Genomic DNA, 27,502 nt, shown 5'->3' with positions numbered 1-27,502 from the left:
AGGCCAAGACAGCCTCTGTAGATGATCCTGAAGGATACTGTGGCCAGGACAAGACAGCAGAGTTCATGCAGCATCCATTGGAGATACTTCAGGAAGCACCAGTCTCTGGGGAAGAGGGAACACTCCACAGCAGGGCAGTAAAGGACTTCTTCTTCATAAGACCATTGCCCTCAAGAACAGGAGATATAGCTGACCTTCCTAACACAGAGAAACAGAGACTGAGAAGAAAAACTCATCTTAAATGAAAGAATAGGATAATCACAGTCAGTGATCTAAGTGAAACAGTAACATGCCTCATAAAATATTTAAAGCAATGATCATAAGGATACTCCTTGAACTTGATAAAAGAACTGAAAACATAAGTGAGTCTTTTAAGGCAGAGATAAGGAAAACATAGCAGAGATAAAAGTCTCAATGAATGAAATGAGAAACACACTTGATGGAATAAACAGCAGCCTCGAAGAAGCAGAGGAATGAATTACTAACCTAGAAAGCAGAGTAATGGAAAGTAATCAAGGTGAACAAGAAGGGAGAAAAAAGAATTATGCAAAACAAAAATAGACTTAGGGAACTTAATTTTCCATTAAATGTAATAACACTTGGGGGCACCTGGGTGGCTCAGTGGGTTAAGCCGCTGCCTTCGGCTCAGGTCATGATCTCAGGGTCCTGGGATCGAGTCCCGCATCGGGCTCTCTGCTCAGCAGGGAGCCTGCTTCCCTCTCTCTCTCTGCCTGCCTCTCCGACTACTTATGATTTCTCTCTGTCAAATAAATAAATAAAATCTTTTAAAAAATAAAATAAAATAAAATAAATGTAATAACACTTGTATTATAGGAGTAGAAGAAGAAGAAGACAATGACAAAGGAGGAGGAGGAGAGGGAAAGAAGAAAAAAGGGGGGGCATTTATTTGAAGAAATAATGAGATTTTTTTTTTAAATAAGACATTTATTTGTAGAAATAATAGCTGAAATCTTCCCTAATCGAGAGAAGTAATCAGATATCCAGATCCAAGTGCACAGAGAACCCCCAACAAATTCATAAAACCAAGACATAGTATAATTATCTTGGCAAAATATAATGATAAAGAAAAACTTTAAAAGTAGAAGACAAAAGAAGACAGTAAAAGGGAAACTCCATAAGACAAGCAGAGGATTTTTCAGGAGAAACTTTCCAAGCCAGAAGGGAGTGGTATGATCTTTAAAGTGCTGCATGGGAAAAGTCTGCCTCCAAGAATACGCTATGCAATAAGGCTATCATTTAGAATAGAGAAAGAGACAAAAAGAGCTCTCCAACAAAATAAACTAAAGGAGCTCAGGACCACTAAACCAGCTCTGCAAGAAATATTAAAAGGGGTTCTGAGTGAAAAGGAGAGACCAAAAATGATAGAAGGAATGTAGGAAACACAAAACAGTAAAAATGAGTATTTCTGTAAAAAAAAAAAAATCAGTTACAGAACTCACAAAATAAAAGGATGTAAAATATGGCAACATCTACCTAAAACCTAGGGAGAAAAAAATTAATGAAGGTAAGATGTAAGGAGAAGAGGAGTAATATTCTTCCGAATAGATCCCATATTAGCCAACAAGACAAGTCCCAACAATTCAGTACTGAAGTCATGCTATGCATTTTTTTCTGAACACAATGCTATGAAACTAGAAATCAACCATAGGAAAAAATATGGAAAGAACACAACTACATGGAGGGTAAATAACATGCTACTAAGCAATAAATGAGTCAACCAGGAAACCAAAGAAGAAATTTAAAGATTTATTTATTTATTTAATTATTTGACATACAGAGATCACAAGTAGGCAGAGAGGCAGGCAGAGAGAGAAGGGGAAGTAGGCTCCTACTGAGCAGAAAGCCCAAGGTGGGGCCCAATCGCAGGACCCTAGGACCATGACCTGAGCCAAAGGCAGAGGTTTAAACCCACTGAGCCACCCAAGCACCCCCAAAGAAGAAATTTAAAAAAGTAAATGGAGACAAATGAAAATGAATTCACAGCAGTCCAAAACCTTTGGGATGCAACAAAAGCAATTCTAAGAGGAAAGCATATAACAATACAGACCTATCTCAAGAAATAAGAAAAATATCAAATTAAAAACCTAATCTTATATCTAAAGGAGCTAGAAAAGGAACAGCAAACAAAATCTAAAACCAACAGAAGGAAAGAAATAATAAAGATTTGAGTAGAAATAAATGATAGAACAGAAACAAATGATACAGAAACTAAAAAACAACAACAACAAAACAACAACAAGAATAATTCAACAGATAAATGAAGCCAGGAACAGGTTCTTTGAAAAAAAAAAAAATTGATAAACCTCTAGCCAGACTTATTAAGAAAAAAGGATAAATGATTCAAATAAATAAAATCACAAATGAGAGAGGATAACAGCTAACATCACAGAAATACAAACAATTATAAAGAATACTATGAAAAACTAATGTCAAAAAATCGCACAACCTATAAGAAATGGATAAATTCCTATAGACATATAAACTACCGAAAGTGAAAGGGTAAGAAATAGAAACATTGACTAGACTGATAACTAGCCAAGAAACTGAATCAGTAATAAAAATAAATAAATAAATAAAAAATAAAAGCAAAAAAAAAAAAAAAAATCTCCTAGCAAACAAAAGTCCAGGACCAAATGGCTTTACAGGTGAATTCTACCAATCATTTAAAGAAGAGGTATACATATTCCAGAAAAATAGAAAAGGAAGGAAAACTTCCATATTTGTTCTATGAGGCCAGCATTATTCTCATACCAAAACCAGATAAAGACACCACTATGAAAAAGAACTACAGGCCAATATCCCTGATGAACATAGATGCAAAAATCCTCAAAGAAATACTAGCAAACCGATTCCAACAATATGTTAAACAAGTCATTCCCCATGATCAAGTGGGGTTTATTCCTGGGTTGCAAGGGTGATTCAATACTCACAAATCAATCAACATGATAGATAACATTAAAAGTTAGGATAGAAATTATATGATCATTTTCAGTAAATTCAGAAAAAAACATTTGACAAAATACAACATCCATTCATGACAAAAACCTTCAACAAAGTGGGTGTGGTGTATAAACAATAAATCTTGGATGGAACACTGAGAAAAAATTAAAAACAAAACAAAACAAAAAAACAAAGTAGGTTGGGGAATTGTATTTCAACATAATAAAGTTCTTATATGAAAAACCCACAACCCACATCATACTTAAGGTAGAAAAACTGAGAGCTTTTCCCCTAAGGTCAGAAAAAGGACAAGGATATCCACTCTCACCACTGTTATTCAGCATAGTACTGGAAGTCATAGTCACAGCAATCACACAACAAAAAGAAATAAAAGGCATCCAAATTGGTAAGGAATAAGTAAAATGTTCACTCTGCAGATGACATGATATTACAGGATACAAAATACATGTACAGGAATCTCTTGTATTTCTATATGCCAATAATGAAGCAGCAGATTGAGACATTAAGAAAATCCCATTTACAGTTGCAAGAAAAATATTAAGATATCTAGAAATAAACCTAACTAAAGAGGTGAAAAACCTGTACTCTAAGAACTACAAAACACTGATGAAAGAAATTGAAGACACAAAGAAATCGAAAGACTTTCAATACTCATGAGTTGGAAGAGCAAGTATTGCTAATATATCTATACTACCCAAAGCAATCTACAGACTTAATTTAAGCCCTATTAAAATACCATCATTTTTTACAAAATTTGTATGGGAGCACAAAAGAGCCCTGAAAAGCCAAAGCAATCTTGAAAAACAAAAAACAAACAAAAAAAGGAAAGCTGGGGTGCCTGGGTGGCTCAGTGGGTTAAAGCCTCTGCCTTCATCTCAGGTCATGATCTCAGAGTCCTGGAATCAAGCCCCGCATCAGGCTCTCTGCTCAGCAGGTAGCCTGCTTCCTCCTCTCTCTCTGCCTGCTTCTCTGCCTGCTTGTGATCTCTCTCTGTCAAATAAATAAATAAATAAATAAATAAATAAATAATCTTAAAAAAAAAAAAGGAAAGCTGGAGGCATCACAACTCCAGACTTCAATTTACAAAGCTGTAATAATCAAACATTATAGTATTATCACAAATAGATACATATATCAGCAGAACAGAATAGAAAACCCAGAAATGAACTCACAACTATATGGAGTTGACTATCTTCAACAAATCAGGAAAGAATACCCAATGGGAAAAAGACTGTCTCTTCAGCAACTTGTGTTGGGAAAACTGGACAGCAACAAGCAAAAAATGAAACTGGATGACTTTCTTATACCATACAGACAAATAAGTTCAAAATAGATTAAAGATCTACATAGGAGACCTAAAACCATAAAATCCTAGAAGAGCACGCAAGCAGTAACTTCTTTGACATAGGCTGTAGCACCTCTTTTCTAGATATGTCTGCTAAGGCAAGGTAAACAAAGCAAAACTAAACTATTGGGACTACATCAAATAAATATTTTCCACACAGTGAAGGATTAAAATCAATAAAAATAGAAGGCAACCTACAGGATGGGAAAAGATATTTGCAAATAACATATCCAGTAAAGGTTTAATATCCAAAATATGTAAAGAACTGATAAAACTCAACATCCCCCAAAATAAATATTCCAATTAGAAAATGGACAGAAGACAGGAACAGATTTTTCTCCAAAGAAGACATGCAGATGGCAACAGAGACATGAAAATATTCTCATCATCACTTACCATCAGGGAAATGCAAATCAAAACTACAACGGGGTACCACCTCATACCAGCCAGAATGGCTAAAATCAACAATAGTATTAAGCCAGTCCTGGTCACTTTTCAATCCTAATTATACTAATTGTATAAATCTATGTAAAACTGAGGGGGATGGGTTAGCCTGGTACTGGGCATTAAGGAGGCACAGATCTCATGGAGCACTGGGTGTTATACACAAATGATGAATCATGGAACACCACCTCAAAAACTAATGATGTACTGATGGTGACTAACATAACACAAAATAATAAATAAGTAAGTAAGTAAATAAATAAATAAATAAATACATTTTAAAGAAGAAGTACTAGGTTTTCAAAGAGGCTTACAGAGCTCAAAGCCTTGCATGAGCGGAAATCTTTCACTATCACTTTCAAAACTATCATTTTCACTATCACCCTTCATTACCACTATACCTTATCAAGATAAAAGATGAAGTTAGGGTTCTATCTCCATTTGTTAACAGTAATCTAGAAAGGTAAAATATTTTCCCTCTATATATGCTTAGTACCTTACTAACCTCTACTTAATGAGCTAAAGATAAATTAGGATGGGATTATTTCTTGGCGGTATGATCAGAGCATTGCTTTTTTAAATGCAATACAGTTGAATGAGTTTTTCTTTTCCTTGGAGTATCTGCAAGACACTCAAATCTCCATTATTTTATTATAATCTGCAGCCAAATGTCCTTGCTCTCTGATCACATCATGAACTTCAAGAAATGCAAAAGACCAGAGCTGGAAATTCAGAGCATGGGAAACATCTGAGACCAAATATGTTGACAGGTGAGTTTATGATTTGAGAAGGTATAGCTTCGCCTAGTTTAAAACTCAAAGTGTCCTTCTCATGCCTAAACAACAATAAATAATGGCTGAACAATGGAATTTAAATGCTAAGTACACAGTTAAAATGTTCAGAAAGGGCCTCCTTAAATTTTATTAATAAAAATATAAATAACAGCTTTCCTTTTATGCCCTGACATTAGTGCAGGGAAATATTTTGTAGCAACTAGTTTACAATGATGTTTCACTGACACTGATTTCATAGAGGATAAAGAGAAAAATGGACTAAAATGGGACTAATAGCAAATGTTTAAAATCCAGAGAAAACAGTGGCCATGATATGACCTTGTATATAAAAGCTACTGTCTAAGGAGGCCATTAGTCATCCTCAATTTACAAAAAGTTCCATTTACGATAAGTATAAAACAGTTTAGAATTTGTTGTCACAGAAAAGTTTTACATTAGACACTGAAAAGACTATAAGGTAGGATGGTATTTCATTGAAAATACAGAATCACTACTAATAATCAATATTTATTGAATGTCTACAAAATCCATGACATTAGACCCCAAATCACAGGAGAACAAACTAACTCTGGTAAACTTTACACTTAGGAGAAATATTTAGTTCACAGTCTTTGAATTAATTACCATCTACTCCGGAGCTGAAAGAAGGATCTAGATAAATTACACTTCTTCCCAGTTCTGCCTCTACAATCCTTTTTGCTATGATTGGTAGTGTTAGCCTCTGAGGCATTATTTTCAATCCAAGTGAATAAGTTCTTTCTAATAAAATTCCCCTTGCTTGTAGGGCAATTCTTCAAGCATTCTGAATCTACAGAATGGTTTTAAGGAGGTAGTTCAGCAGAAGTCATTTTTCTCCCGGAGTGCTGACTGATAGGACTTCAGGAGCTATGTTGTAGTCTTAGGAGCACATTAGAAACATAGGATATGTTACAGAAAATTCTGTTCTGTAACAGTGGAAACAATGTCCTTGTGAAATGCTATTTTAATAGGGGCATCTTCTCTTATTTTTTCTATCCACTCACTTGAGAAATGGTTTTCCCAGTATTAGTTCTGTTCAATGCAACCCACCTCATTTTCCTCAAACATCACATTGCAAACATGATAGGTTTAGATGTGAAAAAATGAAAATACTCAGTGACAAGGATTTTTGACTTGTTTGCATCTGACAAACTGGTACGGTCCCAGTGATTTCAGAAAACTTACTTTTATTGCTTAACTTCAGGAATTCAATGAGAATTTAGTTTTAGGAGAAGGGGCTGGATCATTTTGGGGACTGACTGCAGCAAAGCTTTCAATTTAGACATAAGGTCAACTCTGTCATGGAAACAACACAATCTATTCCCTAATAACATGCCTGAGAAAGGCATGACTCTAAAATGCAACCACTTTGCAACAAGTAGACAGATTCAATTAAAAATCAGGAAAGAAACTTTACAGCTCTCTAGTCTCATGGGAATATTAACTCAGAAGACAGGAACTGTTGTTTAAAATACATTTTTAAAACTTAGGACATTGTGAGTTCTGAACAAGTATTACCTAAAACAGCTATTGCAGTAAGCAAGTGACTTCAGAAAACTCTGTTGATAAATAATCTTTTGTGGTTCTTTGGAAGGAACAGTCAATGGGAGATTATAGTGAATCTTCAGTTTCATGAGGTCTATAAAATGACAAAGGAGCAAGCACCTTAAAGATTTCTTTAGGTACAGAATAAACTAGGTTCTTAAAAAAACAATAGTTCCAAAGTTGTTACTGGGTAAGGTGGGTAAATATTAAATAAAATAATCCCTGTATCCTCTAATCATTCATCATAACCAAGTCTTCTGAACAAAATAGAAACCCAGAGCTATGGCTGAAGAAAACATTACTGTTTTCAGTACTTAGTTCATTATACTTAGTACATATTCAATGATAAAGTTTTTAAAGACATTTAAAAAGATTGAAAAATAGTGATACTATATACACTCAATGAGAAAGTATAGAAAAGCATTAAGGGGTGCCTGGGTGGTTCAGTCATTAAGCGTCTGTCTTCGGCTCAGGTCACGATCCCAGCATCCTGAGATCAAGCCCCCCATCAGGCTCCCTCCTTGGTGGACGGCCTGCTTCTCCCTGTCCCACTCTCCCTGTTTGTATTCCCTCTATTACTGTCTCTTTCTGTTAAATAAATAAGTAAAATCTTTAAAAAAAGAAAACCATTAAAAAAGCCCCAATAATTTACAACAGTCACCATAAAGACAGACGTTTCTAGTTCCTTCTACTTTATAGAATACTATGCATCTTTTTTGTAATTAATATCATACTGTGCATAAAACTGTGTAGCCTTCTTTAATGACCTATTCGATTTTTATCTACTTCTTTAAAAATTATAAGCATTGGAGTTCCTGCATGGCTCGGGCAGATGAGGCTTTGACTCCTGATTTAAGCAGAGGTAATGATCTCAGGTTCTGGAGCCTGAGCCTTGCACTGAGCTCCATGCTCAGTAGGGAGTCTGCTGGAGTATTCTATCTCTCCCTCTCCATCTGTACCTTTCCTTGCCAATGCTCTCAATCTCAAATAAATACATCTTAAATAATTAAAAAATAAAAATTATAAGCATCACTTTAATAGCTGCAGAGTAACCTATGATACAGGTATGCTACAATTTACTTAAATGTTTCCTTTAGAAATGAGCATGTATTTTGGTATAATTAGTTTTATCTGTGCATAAACCTTTGAAAAAATTATCCCCCTAGGATTTTGTTCTTAGAAATCAAATTATTGGAAAAAATATATATAAACATGAATGTTCTTTATTCAGCTTTCTTTATTCATAAAGAATATTTATTGCTGAAAGGACTCTAAGACATGTCTAATTCATGGGAGTTAAACAACTGAGTTCCTACAATGTCCTGGCTTTTCAATCAGTTGAAGTTATTTTGTAAATAACTTTCTCAAGAATTTTACATACAAGATGTTTTCTGGATTGTTTGATTACTGTTAATGTCTCTAAGCCTTTGTGAATAAAACATTTTTAATATTGTTAGAGACCAGAAAATTACTTCATATTGCCTTTGTGTTTCTATGGTTTAATTTCATGAAATAAAATTTTACTTGAACTTGAAACATTTAATGTATCTCCAAACAGTGTTCCTTTGATTGACTTACCAACCCAAATTTGAGTATATTATGACAAGTTTGTTACACACACGAGTAACACCTCTGGCACATAGGGAGGCAAATACCCAAACTTTATAGAATAGATATGATAGATCACAGTAGTGAAAAAATCTGGGAATGGGGAAACACTCCAGGTTAAAATACAGGCTGAAGGTCAGATTAGCATTTATTTTCTCCTTGAGGAACACATTTTTTGAATAGAATACCCATGTATTCTATTTGCTTCCATGCTTTACTGTTTTAACAATCAAAAATTACTACATTAAAGAGAAAATGGACATTTTCAATATGGAGGTGTTAATTATTTTGAGATAATGCCACCTTTAGGTGCATTATTTTATTCTGGATTTATAGAATTCTAAGAGAGTCTTCTATTATTAAGTGAATAACTAATAATTAAAACATTTTGACTTCCTGGCCTGGACAGTTGGGTAGTAAGTACTGCTTTAAGCATGAATTATGTATGGATATGCTCAATTGCCTACTTCTGTATTTTGGGGTTTATATTAAAATTTTAAAAATGTTTTGGAAACTAACCAACTCTACTGGGAGGATTCTGGGAAGATGGCAGAATAGGAAGCACTATGCATCTGTCTCCCACTAGTTATCTGTCTAGACAACAATTAGAATAGAATTATCTGTCTGATGTAACATTTTGCAACTTGGGAATCTGTTGAAGTCTTACAACTTTCAGGAGAAGGAAAAATTACCTCTGTCTGAAGATGATATGATCTTATATGTAGAAAACCCCAAAGATTACACACACACACACACACACACACACACGCAAATTAAGTACCAGGGTATAAAGTCAACATATAAAAGGCAGTGCTCATTTATAAACCATGAAGAATCTGAAAAGGAAATTACAAAAACAATTTCATTCATAATAGCCCTGAAAAGAATAAAATACTTTGCAATTAACATAACCAAGGAGGTGGCAGACTTGTACAATGAAAATTACAAAACAATGCTGAAATAAATTAAAGAACACATAAATAAATGATGACATTCCTCATATTTGTGATTGAAAAGCTTAATCTTATTAAAATGTCAGTATAGACATAGATTCAATGCAGTATCAAAATCCCAACAATATTTTTTGTAGAAAAAGTAAAATGTATCTTAAAATTCACATGGAATCTCAATAAATTTTAATAGCCAAAATGACCTTGGAAAAGAAGAACAAAACTGGAGTACTCAAATTCCTGATTATAAAACTTATTACAAAGCTATATTAATAAAAACACTGTGGTATTGGCATATATATATATATATAACAGAAAGTATAAAAATAGCCTTCACATATATTGTCAAGTGATTTTTTTGACAAGAATAACAAGAGTGTCAAGAGTGTTAAAAGTATGTTGTGGGGAAAGAACAGTCTTTCAAACAAATTATGTTCAGAAAACAGGATATCCACATGTAAAAGAGTTAAATTTCATTCTTATCTAACATCATATACAAAAATTATCTCAAAATGAACTAAAGATTTAAATGTGAGACCTAAAACAATAAAACTCTGAGAAGAAAACTTAGGACAAAAGTTTAACAACATTGGATTTGGCAGTGATTTCTTGGATATGACAACAAAAGCACACGTTGCAAAGGAAAAAAGTACACAAATGACTTCATGAAAATTTAAAAATTTTGGGCCTCAAAAGACTTTATCCACAGAGCAAGAAGTAACTCATAGATTGAGAGAAATTATTTGCAAATTATATCTCAGATAAGGGATTAATAACCAGATATATAAAGGATATAATAACCAGAATATATAAAGAACTTTTAAAAACAACAAAAAACAACCTAATACAAACATGGCAAAAGATTTAAATAGCCATTTCTTCCAAAAAGATATATGAATGTCCAAAAAGAACATGAAAAGATGTTCAAGATCACTAATCATTAGAGAAACGCAAATTAAAACTAAAATGAGATAACACCTCACACCCATTAGGATGACTGCTATAAAAACAAACAAACAAACAGAAAACAATGAATACTAGAAGGATGTAAGGACATTGGAATTCTTGTGCACTGTTAGTAGGTGGGACTATGAAATGGTACAGTCATTGTGGAAAATAATATGGTAAGTCCCATAAAAATTAAAAATAGAATTCCCATATGATTCAGCAATTTCACTTCTAGGTATATACCAAAAAGAATTGAAAGCAGGGTCTCTGAGAAGCATTTGTACACTTATGTTTATACCAGCATTATTCACAATAACTAAAACAGGGAAGCAAACCAAGGGTCTATCTACAGATAACTAGATAAGCAAAATGTGGCCTTTACATATAATGGAATGTTGTTCAGCCTTAAAAAGGAAGATTCTGCAATACACTACAACACAAATAAACCTTATGGACATTATGTTGAGTTAATAGGCCAATGATAAAAAAAAAAAAAACCCAAAAAACAAAACAAAACAAAAAAAAAAACAGACACTATCTGATTCCATTTATATGAGTTAGAGTTAGTCAAACAAAATCACTAAGACAGAAAGTATACATGGTGGTTGTCAGAGGCTGGGGGAGGAAAAAGGGGGTATTATTGTTTAATGGATACAGAGTTTCAGTTTTAGAAGATGAAAAGGGTTATGGGGATGGATGAGGATGATGGTTGCATAATATAGTGAATGAGGTTAATGTCACTGAACTGTACACCTAAAAACGATTAAGATAGTAAATATAATGCTTTGTGTTTTACCACATAAATACACACAGAGTTCTACTTACTACTTCTATACCCTACTACTTTTAATTAATTACTAACATTTCACTACTTCCTACAACTTTATGAAACTTTCAATTGCTTTCTAAAATTTACAAGTACTGGATTTTCTTTGATCTGAATAACAGATAACACACTACGCCAAAATTTTAGTTTCCACTATTGTTAAAATATGCTGCAGCGTCCTATGAAAACACTGTCTAATAAATAAATATATGTTGATGTTTCAAGTGTAATTACTTCCATGGGGACACTAAATATATTCTATAGACTGTAAGGCAGTCAAAGTCAGAAGAGACTTTGAGAGTCTAAATAATGTAAATGCTTATCTTGAGTCATAGGGATAAAACTCTAGAACCATTTTTCTTATCATTATTTCAGTGGCCACTCCTTCTGTTTTCTGAGACACAAAAAATTGGAGCCACCTATGTAAGCCTGGTTATTGCAGAATCCCTGGGCCCCTGTCCAGCTGAAACCACTATGCATCTCAGCTTCTATATATGTGTTCTTGTAATAGTGGAGTTCCAGTGACCTTCGGAAGCAATGACAGTCCGAGGGAAACACTTCTATCCTTATAATTCATTCACTTTTGGTTGTCTTGGTTTTCGTTTTGGGTAGTGCATATACATGCAAAAATATTTCTCTCATACAGCCAAAGGATTTTGACTAAACTTATCCACAGTTCAGGAACAACAGTTAACATTAGAAAAGGCAGCCTCTAGCATTTGGAAGCTTAAAGAAAAAAATTCTTTACAGGAAAAAAAGTAGCTACTTGCATTGATAAAAGCAATAAAATATAATCAACATTTTCAGCTCATAATTTTTGTAGACATTTACATAAAGGTGAATAGTTATTTATGATGTAGTTTAAGAAAAAATGGTGAAGCAAACAGGATTCTTTTTCCTCGAGTTGGTCCATAAAAAATGTAAAGTGATATTAGATCACAAATTAAAGCATTTTTCTTCTAAATAATCTCACTTAAATCTTTACAAGTCATATAACTTCTTTGTATCTCAGTTATATCCTCTGTAAAATATGAAAGACACCAGAGAATATGCTAATTTTATTTTCCACTTTAATTCTAAGATTTCCTACTGATAATATGTCTATATTCTACCCCATTCCTGAAAGATTTGCTGTGCCTCATGAAGGTAAAAAGCAAAATCATATTTTTAAGTAAGGGGTAAAGAAGGTAAAGGTAGGGGAAATAAGACAAGATCAGAGGTAAAGTCAATACACACAGTACTTACATTTTTCTGTGTACCTCCATGATTTGCAACCTCAACACAGTTACAGTTGACAATTACTGCATGTAACAGTAACTAATCATTGTAATTACAGTGATTGGAAAACATAATTTTGAGGAACTATTTTAATTTTACTGTTGACTTTTAGCATTCATAATGGCTTCTTATATGTTTGATTTCTTGTGAATAGATTGCATGAAAGGCCTCAATTTTTCAACCCTTCTGATGAAGCTGACCTTTGTCATGTAACTTTGCAGCAGTTTCCACTAAAGTGCTGTATCTTTGCCCCTGAGACCAGACTCAACCATACCACTTGTTTTGGCCAAGAGCATATTAGTTGGCATGATGTTACTAGAAAAAGTATTTTCATAGAAATTATTGTGTAATTAGACTCACTCTTGTGTTGCTGCCATCACTAAGAGATAGACATGCCTGCACCAGCCTGCTAGGCTCAGGCAGAGAATAAGGGAATGTGAAGCAGAGCTGCTTAGTTATACCCAGCCTAGATAAGACAACCTCACACTGAAAGCTGCAGATGTGTGAGAAATCTATTTTTATTGATGTATATATCACTGAGATTTCCAGTAATTTCCTAAGCATCCCCATAGACCCAAGAGAGCATTATTATTTTTTATAGCTAATGATACTCTGTGGCTCAACTCACAGAGGGGTGAGTCAGTCATATCTTCTATCTTAAAATAACAGCTAAACTTGGAAACTGTGCAGTGTCAAGAAGGAAATAAATCTGCTTCCTAGGACTCGTGTTTTACATTGGAAGTGAATACATTGCGTTTTTAGAGGGCCAAGCCAATACACATGCCATTTTTTGAATGAACTTTATTATGAAGAATATAGACATGAGAACACCTCTTTATCACCTGCTGCTTTTATTTCTATTATACATGCTGGGATTTATGTTCTATGGGAATTCAGTCCTATCACCAAAGTCAGCCATCAACGTTTAATTCTTAAATATTAATGCTTTTAAGTAATGAAACAATTGAACATCGACTTTTGGACTCTTAGAGTCCAATGAAAGCTAAGCACCTGCTTCTGATAAAACATCTTTGGAGAAAAGAAGCCAGAGAGAAGCTGGTCCTTCTTAAAGAATGATAATGTGATTTGGTTGATCACGAGCCATAACACCATTTTACTCCTTTCTGATATGTGATGAGCTGATGGTCTACTCCAGCAAAATTGCAGTCCAGAAGTAACAAATATTATCTTGTTTGGCACCAGCCACATTTCTCTCACCCAGAAGCTGAGAGAATGTTACCATGGGACCAGTGGTAAGGGGACATGTGGCTAACAAATGTAATTGGATTGTTAAATAGTTTAAGACACAAGCCATGAGAGACATGACTTGTTGATAGTTTTGTTCTTTGACTGTGGAGAAAAATCACCTTTCTTCAGGATTTTTTTTTTTTTAAATCAAGAGCTTTACTATGTAAAAACATAACACTTTAAAATGATCTGTGCTCCCTGTAATATTGTTAATCTTGGCTTATGAAAGCATCTCATGATAAATTATAACTCAAATTTGAGGTGTTTTCTAATTTGGCAGAATATTTGTTAACATTTAACAGAGATAAGGAAGTATCACAACACTTAGAATCAGACAGGCTACAGTTTACATGCCAGATCTATAATTTTCTGTACTGACTGCTTGGGTCAATTAGTTAACCTATAAATCATCAGTTCCATCAGATGTAAACTGTTTTCTGAAACCACTTATCTCACATGGTTACAACATATATAAAGATAGAAAGAGAACTTAGTATACTGTTTAGCTCTATTTCTAGAACTATCTTAAGTTAAAATATTTAATCTTCTAGATTTGATAATTTAGTATTTACTTAAAATCTAAGATAGACTTAAAAAGTCTTCAAAACATGAGAATTTTACTTGAGGTTTTTTACTGTGAGATTCAAAGATGATGAAGGTTTCCTGTCAAAATTAAAATCACATGAATGATGAAAGCTCAGGACAGTTAGAATAAATGACAGCATAACTGAAGAAATTGTTCTAATTAGGTATGTTAAAAGACAGATTGAGGTATGTTAAAAATGTTGAGTTTGAGCAAAAATCTACGCAATAATGGCAATATCAAATAGACGTTGGTTAGGAGCATTCTCCCCACAGGACACAGAGGAAACTCTTATAAAGAAGATGTGGAAGCTTTCCTTCTGCTTCAATTTTTTGAAACAGCTTCAGGAGAATAGGTGTTATTTTTTTCTTTGAAAGTTTGGTAGAATTCCCCAGGGAATCCGTCAGGTCCTGGGCTCTTGTTTTTTGGGAGGTTTTAGATCACTCCTTCAATCTCATTACTAGATATCGGTCTATTCAGGTTGTCGATTTCTTCCTGGTTCAATTTTGGGAGTTTATAGCTTTCCAGGAATGCGTCCATTTCATCTAGGTTGCTAAGTTTATTGGCATATAACTGTTGATAATAACTTCTGATGATTGTTTCTACTTCCTTGGTGTTAGTTGTGATCTCTCCCTTTCATTCATAATTTTATTAATTTGGGCTTTCTCTCTTTTCTTTTGGATTAGTGTGGCCAATGGTTTATCAATCTTATTGATTCTTTCAAAAAACCAGCTTCTAGTTTCATTAATACGTCCTACTGTAAAGCTTCTGCACAGCAAAGGAAACAGTAAAAAAAACAAAGAGGCAACCCACGGAATGGGAGAAGATATTTGCAAATGACAGTACAGACAGAAGGTTGATATCCAGGATCTATAATGAACTCCTCAAACTCAACACACACAAAACAGATAATCATATCAAAAAATGGGCAGAAGATATGAACAGACACTTCTCCAATGAAGACATACAAATGGCTACCAGACACATGAAAAAATGTTCATCATCACTAGCCCTCAGGGAGATTCAAATTAAAACCACATTGAGATATCACCTTACACCAGTTAGAATGGCCAAAATTAACAAGACAGGAAACAACATGTGTTGGAGGGGATGGGGAGAAAGGGGAACCCTCTTACACTGTTGGTGGGAATGCAAGTTGGTGAAGCCTCTTTGGAAAACAGTGTGGAGATTCCTCAAGAAATTAAAAATAGAACTTCCCTATGACCCTGCAATTGCACTCCTGGGTATTTACCCCAAAGATACAGATGTCATGAAAAGAAGGGCCATCTGTACCCCAATGTTTATAGCAGCAATGGCCACGGTCGCCAAACTGTGGAAAGAACCAAGATGCCCTTTAACAGATGAATGGATAAGGAAGATGTGGTCCATATACACTATGGAGTAGTATGCCTCCATCAGAAAGGATGAATACCCAACTTTTGTAGCAACATGGACGGGACTAGAAGAGATTATGCTGAGTGAAATAAGTCAAGTAGAGAGACTCAATTATCATACGGTTTCACTTATTTGTGGAGCATAACAAATAGCATGGAGGACATGGGAAGTTAGAGAGGAGAAGGGGGTTGGGGTAAATGGGAAGGGGAGGTGAACCACGAGAGACTATGGACTCTGAAAAACAATCTGAGGAGTTTGAAGTGGCGGGCGGTGGGAGGTTGGGGAAGCCAGGTGGTGGGTATTATAGAGGGCACGGATTACATGGAGCACTGGGTGTGGTGAAAAAGTAATGAATACTGTTATGCTGAAAATAAATAAATTAAAAAAAAAAAGATGTGGAAGTAAAGCAAGAAAATTACTTGGTTGTCCTAATCAAGTAATTGCTCCCTTATTTGGGAAAATGTAACTGACCATGAGTGGATATCCTTAGCTTTCAATTTCTTGACTTTGAGGGATTTACAAGCTTAGATGTTTAATTTGCTTACATAAGCTCTCAAGGCATTAGAACCACCTGTTTAAGTTCTCCTCATTTAATTAATTTAACAAATATATCCTTTTCCTCTACCTTTAAAAGACAGGTTTTTCTTCTGTCGCATTGATTCTATCATATTTTTTTTTTCTGTTGAGTTTATTCATTTTTTCCTTAGATTCTTCATTAACTTGATTTTTGGCCAGGCAAACATGGTCATTGGCAAATTCCACCACCCTCCAACACCTTAAGCTAGTATTATCGAAGATATCTTATATTGGGAAAAATATTTAATTTAATAACCGATATGTTCTTGTTCAACAGCACTCATACTGGGAAGACATATTCCACAATAATCATGAAGAATGATATCATTATCTGTTCTAGTGGCTACAAGATAATTAATACTTAGTGACAGACACATTCAAAATTTCATTAATTATATTAAAGCTTTTAATTAGGTTCTAACATACTTCTTCCATTTATAAAATAAACCAAAAGGATTCCCCAGCTCACTATAACTTGCTGCTATTTATTTTCCAAGAAGATTTATCAAATGCAATGAAAGCTATGAATTGGAATTAACTTGAGCTTTGTTTTCTTAGCTTCTTTCCACCTTCTTACTCCACCAATAAGATCTTAATAATGATATAATTGCATGCATTATTTACAGTTGCCTCTCTTTCATTTTTTATTGTCATATTGAGACCAGTATGAAACCCAGTGAATTAAAGCACAGAGCTATCATCTTCCTCTTGATCTCCTAAAAAAAAAAAAAAAAAGAAACCATAAAAACAAAACCCAAAAAACAAAAAAACCTCATTCACAGTTTTCTTTTGATATTGTAATAATCAAGTCCAAATTACTGTGGCACCACGCTTGTTTCACTGGGGAATGAAAACAGAAATACTCTCTGCTCGTTAGACTTACATGACTTCCTTTAGAAGGAAGAGAATAATTTCTATTTAAATGAAGTGAGCATTAGCCTAGAGGGCTATGATGGCAGCTAAGCACATAAAAGGCCTTTTTGTTTACATTTTGGCACAACAGAGATGAGAAATGCGGGTGGAGCGTCCTAGATTCTACCTTTCCATTAATGTGCTTTGAGGCTTTGGCCACAAAATGACAGGTTGACCAGAATTTAAAAAGGAATAGTTATTAATCTACTTTTTTTCCCCCATGTAGTGTTCAAGTAGAGAAACAATGTTGTATGGAAATGACACAGCTCTGAGGACCTATTACAGCCCTCAACACAAGACCATCCATTCAGATATTGGGACAATGGATATTTCTGGCTTCAAAGTCCTCATTTATAAAATGGAGAACTTCAAGATAAGGCCTAAATCTAAAGTTCTCAATTTCTATAATCACAAAGAGATGAGTTCTTGCTGACTCCTTTAACTCGCAGTGGAGAAGTTGTCTGCTTTCGAGAGATGAATACAGTTTCTTTCTCAAGAAAGGTATCACCATTCATTATCTTTCTTAGCTTTCCCTCTTGATTTGTAGTAAGAAATGCTGTGTGAGGTAGGTGAAACTTTAAAGTGATTAAGAAACCAGATTCTGTAGTCAAATTGCCTGATTTCTTATTCAAGCTTTGCCACACATTGCTATGAACTTTAGGGGAGATACTTAGCTGTTTGCTTCCTTAGCTTTAGTAGAAAAAAAATAGGGATAATTATAGGGTCTGGATTTCAAGATATCTCAGTGTTTTCACATGTATCACTATCTGTAAAGAGTTCATCACAGCATGAGGCACATAGTAAGCGTTCCACATATATTCGTGCTATTTTAAGGCTAATCTCAGAAGGACTAATACAGAGTCCTCGTGTAGGAGAAAGTCCTTCTTAATCATCCAAATAAAACTTGGGTAACCATCCCTAACCTAGCAAACCTTAACTTAGCACATTAGCTAAGCCATCCATCATTATAAAAACAAAAGTGAATTTCCCTTTCTCTCCAACTATAAGGACTTCCCTCCAGCACAGGTTGAAACATATGAAGAATTGTTGAGTTGACTTATCTGTCACTTATCTCTCTACCTTCACTAATGGTAGGGAATAATTCTGGAGTGTGGAATTTATTAGGCTTAGGTTTTCCTCTATTTTTACAAAACTTTTCTGCAAAGTATCTATGAAAACTCTACTTTTCTAATCATATTAAAAGATGTACAATATCATTTGTCATCAGGGAATTCAAAGTAAAATAATGGTGAGCTACCACAGCAAATGAAAATAATTGAAATCCAAAAAAACTGAAGAGAATATGCAACAATAGGAACTATTTTTTACTGCTGTTAGGGGAATTCAAAATGGTATAACCTTAGTAGGCATTGGAGGTATAGTGATGAACACAGCTGCCTTCCAAAATTGTACACCCTTTTGGAAGACAGTTTGGCAGTTTCTTAAAAATCTAAATAGAGTCTTACCATACAATCCAGTAATTGCGTTCCTGGGTATTTACTCAGTTCAGTTGAAAATTTATGTCCACACAAAAACCTACTTATGAAAGTTCACAGTAGTTTTACTTATGATCACAATAAACTGGAAGTAACAAACAACTTTCAACAGATGTGTGAGTGAACAAATTGTGATACATACTTGCAATGGAATAGGATCCAGTAATAAAAAGAAATGAGCTAATAAGACATGGAGGAGACTTAAACACATATTTCTAAGTGAAAAAAAAAAGGTTATATACAGTGTATGATTCCAATTATAGGACATTCCAGAAAAGGCAAAACTATAAAGACAGTAAAGTCATTTGTGGCTTCCAGAGATTTAAGGGTTGGGGAGGCATGAAAAGATGAAGCACAGGGGATATTTAGGTTAGTAAAACTCTCCTGCATGATACCATGAAGTGGGCACATGGCATTATGGATTTGTCAAACCCATAGAACTTTATAGCACAAAGAGTAGACCATTAATTTATGCAGATTTAAGAAAATCATTTAGAAGGTCAGTGGATCCCAGGAAGTTGTACAGTCATGATAAGAGAATCTAACTCTATTATAAATGTATGAAGCAACCTCACCAAAGGGGCAGTGGGGAAGAAGTGCTGACCCAGGTAACTTTGTAAATAAATGAAACCTGTGAGACTAATAGCAAAAGGAACTACTCAAAAGCGCTGCATTCTAATTAATAAAATTATATCCTCGGGGCACCAGTTAACACTTCTAGAACTACTATAAATGTATATTGAACTGAAAAATTACATATATGAATGGGAGAGGGTGGAAGCCAGGTTTTAACTGTTGGAGAATTTACAGATAAGCAAAGGATGGAGGCTAGCATCATCCACACAATAATAAATTAGAGTTGGAGACACCAGTATGAATTCAAGTTTAGTTTAATATAGATGTATATGGTTACATATAGGAATATCTTTGGATATGTTTATGTAACAGAGGAAAACAGGTATGGGATATGTGAAAATCCTCTGTGCTAGCTTCTCAAATTTTCTGTCAATCTAAAAATAAGATTGTTCTAAAAAAAGACTATAATTTACAAGAAATTTTGCTTTTTATATTGCCTCCATATTCCTTCCCAAATTAATCTCCTCCTCTTCTTTGTTCTCCCTCCTTCTATCTTATATATAAATGAAAATATTTACTGGCTTATATAACAAAAAATCAACATCAGACATATTATATATTTATTTATTGGCTTATTGTCTCTAACTTCCATCAGAAAAGAGAATTTGCTTATTTTGTTCACTACTGAGTCCTCAGGGCCTTGAATGTTGTCAGATTAACAATGGATTTTTTTTTTTATTATTCCCAAATATTGCATGACAAATGTTTAGTTAAAAAAAAATTGTTTACTTGAAATTCAAATTTAATGGTGTGTCCTGGATATTTGTTTTCTTCTTGATTGGTTGATTTGGATTTTGCTCAATCTGTTAGCCCTACTTGCAACTTATACAATCATGGAGACTGTCTTATCCCATATGGGCTGCTATAACAAAACAGCATGAACTCGTTAGCTCATAAGCAATGAAAATTATTTCTTATAGTCTGGAGTCTGGGAAGTCCATGACCAAGGTGCCAGCATGGAGAAAGCCCTCTTCTGGTGAAAGCCCTCTTCTTGGTTCCTAGCTTGCCTCTTCTGAGTCCTCACATAGCAGTAAGGGCTAGAGGTCTCTCCGGAGCCCCTTTTATAAGGCATTTATTTCATTTATGAAGGCTCCACTCTCATGGCTTAAGCACCTTTCAAAGACCTCCACCTCCTACTACCATCATCCTTAAGGGTTCATATTTCATCATATGAATGGGGGTGCAGACATTCAGACCATAGCATAGACCCAGTTATAAAGAATGCAAAATTAAAAATTCATTATATAGCTTGGGGATGGATCCATCCAAATGAGGTTCCCAAAACTCAAGCTTTATTAGCTTCATGGAATATTTGCTTGTCTGTAGGACAACAGGTGCACTTTTGTACTCCAGATGGAGATTGTAGGATGCATATCAGAGTGCTTTACCACTCTTTTCTGGTGTCATTGACAAAAATTTCTAAGGAGTCTTAAAATGTCAATTTTAGAATTATTCTTTAGGAGTCTTTGTCTTGACACATTGTAAATTAAGCTCAGCTGTTCTCACCACGGGGTCTATTATCTCTTTGATGATCACTTAACTCTAGTACATTAATGGAAACTATGTGCCACATCATCAAGAGGACAGACCTCCTTAAAAGTCAATTAGTTTCATAAAATAGATACCATCTAGAGAGCAGAGCCCTCTGTGATCCCATTGGTATATAGCAAGCTTTCAAAGGGGACAATCAACACAAAGCTTATACTAGGGAATTTCAAAAGGTTTGATCTATGTAAAGGGATATAGAAGAAATATTAACTTTGCAAAAGGATTGTTGTCAAAGGTAAAATCTCAGTGTTCTGAAAACAGTAACCCACATAGCCTCCAGAAAGAGGTAACAGCAGCAGAGAATGGGAAGCAAGACTAGGATCGAGGAAAAACCTGGGAGATAAAGAGGATGTTTCCCAGGCCTAGTGTCTCAAACAACCTGTCACTTCTAGGGTAGCCAGCAGGGGAAGGGTCTCCTTCTCCTCTAGGATTTAAACCCCACTCCCCACCTTTAGGCTATATTAAATCTCCCTAGTATTGAGTCTTGCTTCCCTGGCTACCACACAGTTCACATCTGAGACTTGCTTAGTAACCTGTGTTCTACATGTGTAACACTGGTGTGGTTAGATTACTAGAAGAACAAAAAATGAGGGTTGTGTGTGTATGTGTGTATGGGTGTGTTTAAAATCTGCTTAAAATCTAAGAGCCTATTTGAGTTCAAGAAAGGAAGGACAGAGGTAAGTGTATCTCCCTCTCAGGTGTGAAAACATCCTCATGGGACTGTACATCAAGCTCACTGCAAGCTACTACTTATTTGAAATTCAATGTCCATGGTATAGAGTAAAAACTTCTATTTTCTTTCAAGGGGCTCTTTTGCATTTGTCTTCTTTCTTTTCCCTCCCCATTCTTATTTTTAAAATTAACGTTGAGGAGATGATCTGAAGTCTTAGCCTCAAAAACATAAAGCAGTTAGTTAAAAATGCTTTATCTTTATATGATATGTCAGATTGGTTAATGAAAGCAAAAAACAAGTAGTGGTTTAGAAGTCAGTCTTATTTCAGTTCCTCAGGATGTTTACTTTTTAAAATTTTTTTTAAAGATTTGTTTATTTGAGAGAGAGAGAGAAAGAGCATGAGTTGGGGGGTACAGAGAGAGAGGGAGCAGCAGGCTTCCAGGTGAGCAAGGAGACCAATGCAGGGCTCTACCCCAGGACCCCAGGAACATGGTGTGAGCCAAAGGCAGACACTTAACTGACTGAGCCACCCAGGTGCCCCACGTTCTTCAAGACATTTAAATTATCATATTGGGAATCATAAATCTTAACACATTTCTTCTCCTTTTTGTTCTGTGGTATTCGGCCTCCATCTTCTTTTAGAAGCTGTTTTATCTCCCTATCTTCATTTCTATTTTAACCTGTTAGACTGGTAGCAGAAATGATGAAGTTTATGATCACGAAAAATGTTTCCATTTGTTGAAACGTTCTCATTCTTGGCTTTGTTGGCTGGTTCATTCTCCTGAATTGATACCAAAAATGAGTCTGGGTAATATCTGGAGCCATTTATTTCACAAATTTATTTCACAAATTTTGTGAAAACTAAAACAGGACTCTAGAGAGTTCAAGTCAGATAAAGAAAACAAATGAGGGCTAAGCCCAATATCCACTGGGTCTTTTACATTTTGCATCTACAAGAATTGTAAATATATGATTACTATGCCTCTGACTTGATACTTGATACAAGTATCAAATTAGTTCCTATGCATCCAAAGGTAGATAGAAGAGGCTCTACCAGGCTACAGTAACATTCCACCGACCATTGAGGTTGGTGAGTTTTGTGCTTAAGTCTTCAGCATGCAAAACTGTATTTTCTTTTCCCTGTTCACCTAGTGTCATCTTTGCCAACTTTGCAAGTTTGATTACTCCTGTTCCTCATAACAATCTTTGTCCAGGCATCCTCATTTAAGACTATCCTCAAGGAGGCTGGGCTAATTACCGTGCACTTTAAACAGCTGAGTTAAAATTAACCACAGCCAAATATTTACCAATGCTGACTAAACAGATTCTTGCTCATTTATCTCCACGTATGTTTTTTCTTCCTTTCACTGATAAGAAACAGCATATTTTAGTTGAAAACTAAAACTGTATATGCCTCTTGAAGCAGGATGCCCTGGTTTTAAATACTGGTTTCAGCAATAATTAGTTAAAATGGGTTCCTGGTAAATCACCTAGAATCTATAACCCACTACATAGCTCCTGCTAAATGTTTTAAAAAAGTAAAAGTGCCCAGCACTGTGATGTTTAAAAACAGTGGCTATCATTCAATCCCTAATGTCCCCTCCTTTGTCACTTTCCTTCTAGTTTGCTTTAAGGTTGATGTGTAGCATTTTTATTCCTTATTGGAAAGACATTTCCTTTCTCAAATATTGATTGAATGTGGCAAGAATAGAACAGAGTTATGTTACAAACCTATCCAAAGGGGGGTTTTGCATCATTTTGGGGCTCTTAGGTTCTGTCTCCAACCAGGTGTTCAATTAGTTGTACTTTTCACTACACTTTTTTCTAAAGCCTCTCACACGCAGACTCCCCTCTGGGAAGCCTGATCTGACAGAGCTGAAATTGAGGTAATAAAGTTTAATTATTATCAGTGATGATGTTATTTAATAATTGTGTTCTCACTGGGAACAAATTTCTGAGAGAAATCATCTTGCTTCATTACAATATGTGAATGATGAGACCAATAAAATCTTACATGAAAAATTTTAAAACTCTAAGATGAAAATTTCCCCAATAAATGTTTATTGTATTTATGTAAGTCACAAGAGCCTTTCGTTTTAGTCAGAAGATAGCAGATTTTGGATTTTCTTTGACTCTATGGTCATAAAATATAGTCAGTTTCCCTGGGGGAGTAAATTGTAGATTGGTGCATCCAAGAGGTCATGAGAATGGGATTCACGTTACCAGGAAGAAGAGTAGAGAGAAGACAGACATGTATATAAACTAGTCAAGTTTAGAAAACAGTCTTTAGTCTTCAGATTTTTTCCAGAATCAATATCATTGATTTTTTTTCTCTCTTCATTAAAGTGAATTTTAGCCATACACATAGTTAAAATTAACTGCAGCCAAATATTTACCAATGCTGACTAAACAGATTCTTGTTCTAATTCAACATGAAAATGAAAAAGATGCCAACTAAAGAGTATGTCATTTAATCATATTTTGAAGAAGTTAATTTCATTTCTCAGTAACAACATTAATGCTTAAGGTTCCTTTAGGAAGTAAGATCCAACATTCTTTTTCTAGGTCATTCTAATATTCTCATAACTGATAACCCTAGTGGGCTCTAGGAATGATTCCAAGGGAATGTTTCTATGTAGCTCGTGTGTATGTGTGTGTGTGTGTGTGTGTGTGTGTGTGTTATTTTAAACAACATATATAAGGAGCAGCATATCAAATTTTGTCTTTTCCACATTTTATGCTATTACCCTTGTTTGAGAACTGTACTATGTTTTGGGATGGAGAAGCAGGAGAGCATGATGTCAGAATTTTAGTTAAGGTTAAATATGTGATGAAAACATTATCTTAGACCATTACAGCTTTAGGAAGATGATAGAAAAAAAAGAATTACACTTTCAGGTATCATCACATGATTCTTATTTCTTTCTGTCATTCTTTTCAAATTAAGACAAGAAATGAGATGTCATTGATAAAATGAGTGGAGGACAATAAATATTTTCTGATCTTGGGAAATCAAGCTCTGCCCTGCAATGTCATGCTTGAAAAGTGAAGTGTTCCTTCTGAAGTGGAAAAAAAAAAAAAAAAAAAAACAACTGGAAATCAAAGTCAAGTCACATCTCTAGAGAGAGGATGACCTTCACTTCCAAGAAGGTCTTTATGTGGTTGTGAATTTGATGTTCTTTAAATGACACCTTGTAACTGCTGGGTGAGAGCAATTTCTCTTTGTGCACAGTTGGCTGCAGCTGGTTTGACAGAAGTAGCTGGTGGAGAATTTCCTCAAGAATGCCTTCCTCGACAGTATTTCAGTCAAAAGCCTTCCCTTAGGGAGTCAGATCTTTATCTTAGATTGACATGCTAAATTTTAATATTATTTTTCTTTGAGACAAAACTTTGAAAGAAATAATACCACAGTTAGAAAAAATATTTAGTAAATTCCCCCAAAATGGAGTAGGCTTTAGTTGCACAGGAATAAATTAGAAATTATTATGATTTTTTAAAGAGATTTATTTATTTTTGAGAAATAGAGAGAACACAAGCAGGAGGGACAGAAGAAGAGGGAGAGAGAATCTCAAGTAGATTCATGCTGAGCATAGAGCCTGATGTGGGGTTCTATATCATGACATTCAGATCATGACCTGAGCCAAATACAAGAGTTGGAAGTTCAACTTGACTGCACCACCAAGGTTCCCTAAAGTTAGAAATTGTTATTAATGGGCCTGGAAACAAAATAAAAATTAAAAAAACAAAAAACAAAAAACTAAAATGTTGTCAGCCAGTAATTTAAAAATAAAGAGTAATCTTAAGCATCATCATGATTGGGTTCAAATAAAACTAAAAGCCATAATTACCTAATAGAAATAAATTGAAAACAGGATATTATAGATCAGAACATATGAGAAGAATAAACAATGACGAAGGAAAATTTAATTTTAAATGCATGTATTAACAAGCTTAGAAGAATGTAAAAATAAATACCAGACTTCAAGCAGTACAGAAGAGCAGAAAGCTAATGAAAGAGATAGTAAAGAAATCAATACAAATAAAGGCAGCAAAAAAAAAAAAATCTTTAAAACTAACGAATTTCCAAGAATCTGATTCACTGAAGGGGAAAAATAGAAGAATTCTTAAATAATAAGGAGAATATGGGAAGAAAGCACAAATGTGCAAAATAAGACATTACAATATGGAAATTACAAAAACTATAGAAGAATTTAAAAGATGACCAGGGATAATATGCTCAGCTTTACAGAATCTGGATGAAATATATGATTGTCAGGAAAATAAAAATTAGCAAAATTTGGCCTATGTGATTATAGAAATTCCAAAGGCCAATCATTGCCAAAGGAATAGAAAAGAATTATGGCCATAACACTTACTGGGTTATTTTTTAAACACTTTAGGAACAAATAACTTGAAATGTATTTAGATTATTTCAGTGAATAAAAGTGTAGGAAAAATGGACCTTCTAAAAAAATATAACATAATAGTGATACCAACAACCTATAAAAATAAAACAAATAGAAAGAAAATGGGAGACCAGTTTTACTTATGAACACTGACATCGAAATCCTTAATAAACATTAAGATAGTCTCAACACATAGCAAATAAATGACATGCCCTAAGTCAAGCTTCTTTCAGAAATGGAAGAGACTATTCAATAATATACATGTTAATAGATACATTTGAAAATCTTTATCTCTGTAACTACAGAGCTACTATCTAACTACTATCTATCTAATACTATCTAACTACTATCTCTAAAAATACAGAAATGGTACCTGATAAAATTCAGTATTAAATCTTAATTTTTAGAAATATTTTTGAATTTTGATTATATGAATATTTCTTACTATATATTTACTCATATGTAGTTTATATGTAGTTTATCAATGTCGTATATAATAATATATGCATACCATGGATATATAATGTACCTTATTTATAAAGATGTTGATTTATGAAATTCTATCTAACAACCAATCAATCCAGATATGGATATATCAAAACAAGTAGGATGTGTAAGAGAGGAAATACTAAAGCATTCTAGAAAGAGTTAAAAAGTAAAGAGGATTTTTAAACTATTACTACTTAGTATTATCCTGCAAGTAACTGTTAAAAATCTTAGAAACAGACAGCAGTGAGAGGGTAAATGCAAAAGAAAGATGAAGAAAATATATTTTTGCGGAAAAAATTGTTTGATGGGAAACAGAAAGACAACTGCTAACTCAGGAAAATAAATAATTTTGAGAAATAGCTGAGTAAACACTGATATACACAAAGAAACAGTTTTCATATAGTCAAATGTTAAGCAGGCGGAAGATACACTGATAAAAGATCACATTTTCTATTGCAATTTAGAAAGTGCTTGCGAGATTTTTAAAATCATTTAAGATCTCTTAAGACTAAAATTACACTGAAGGACAAAAGACAACATGATCAAATAAAATGCTGATCATGTTTTGCTGGAAAAAATTACACAGAATAAACATGTCAATTATCTCTAATAATTAGCAAATTCCTTCCAAAAATTACCAAGATTTCAAACCTGTCTGAAGGATCCTAAAAGTAATGTGGAAAAAGAAATGTAAAAACAGCCAAGAAACTGCCCACAAAGAAGGGCAATGGAGATGAGATGGGTGGGGACTTGATCTGAAAATGAATACTAGTGCAAATTCTAAATTTTCAATGACTAAAAT

Source organism: Mustela nivalis (genome assembly GCF_964662115.1).
Source record: "Mustela nivalis genome assembly, chromosome: 6".
NCBI lineage: Eukaryota > Metazoa > Chordata > Mammalia > Carnivora > Mustelidae > Mustela > Mustela nivalis.
This window is presented reverse-complemented; position numbering follows the sequence as displayed.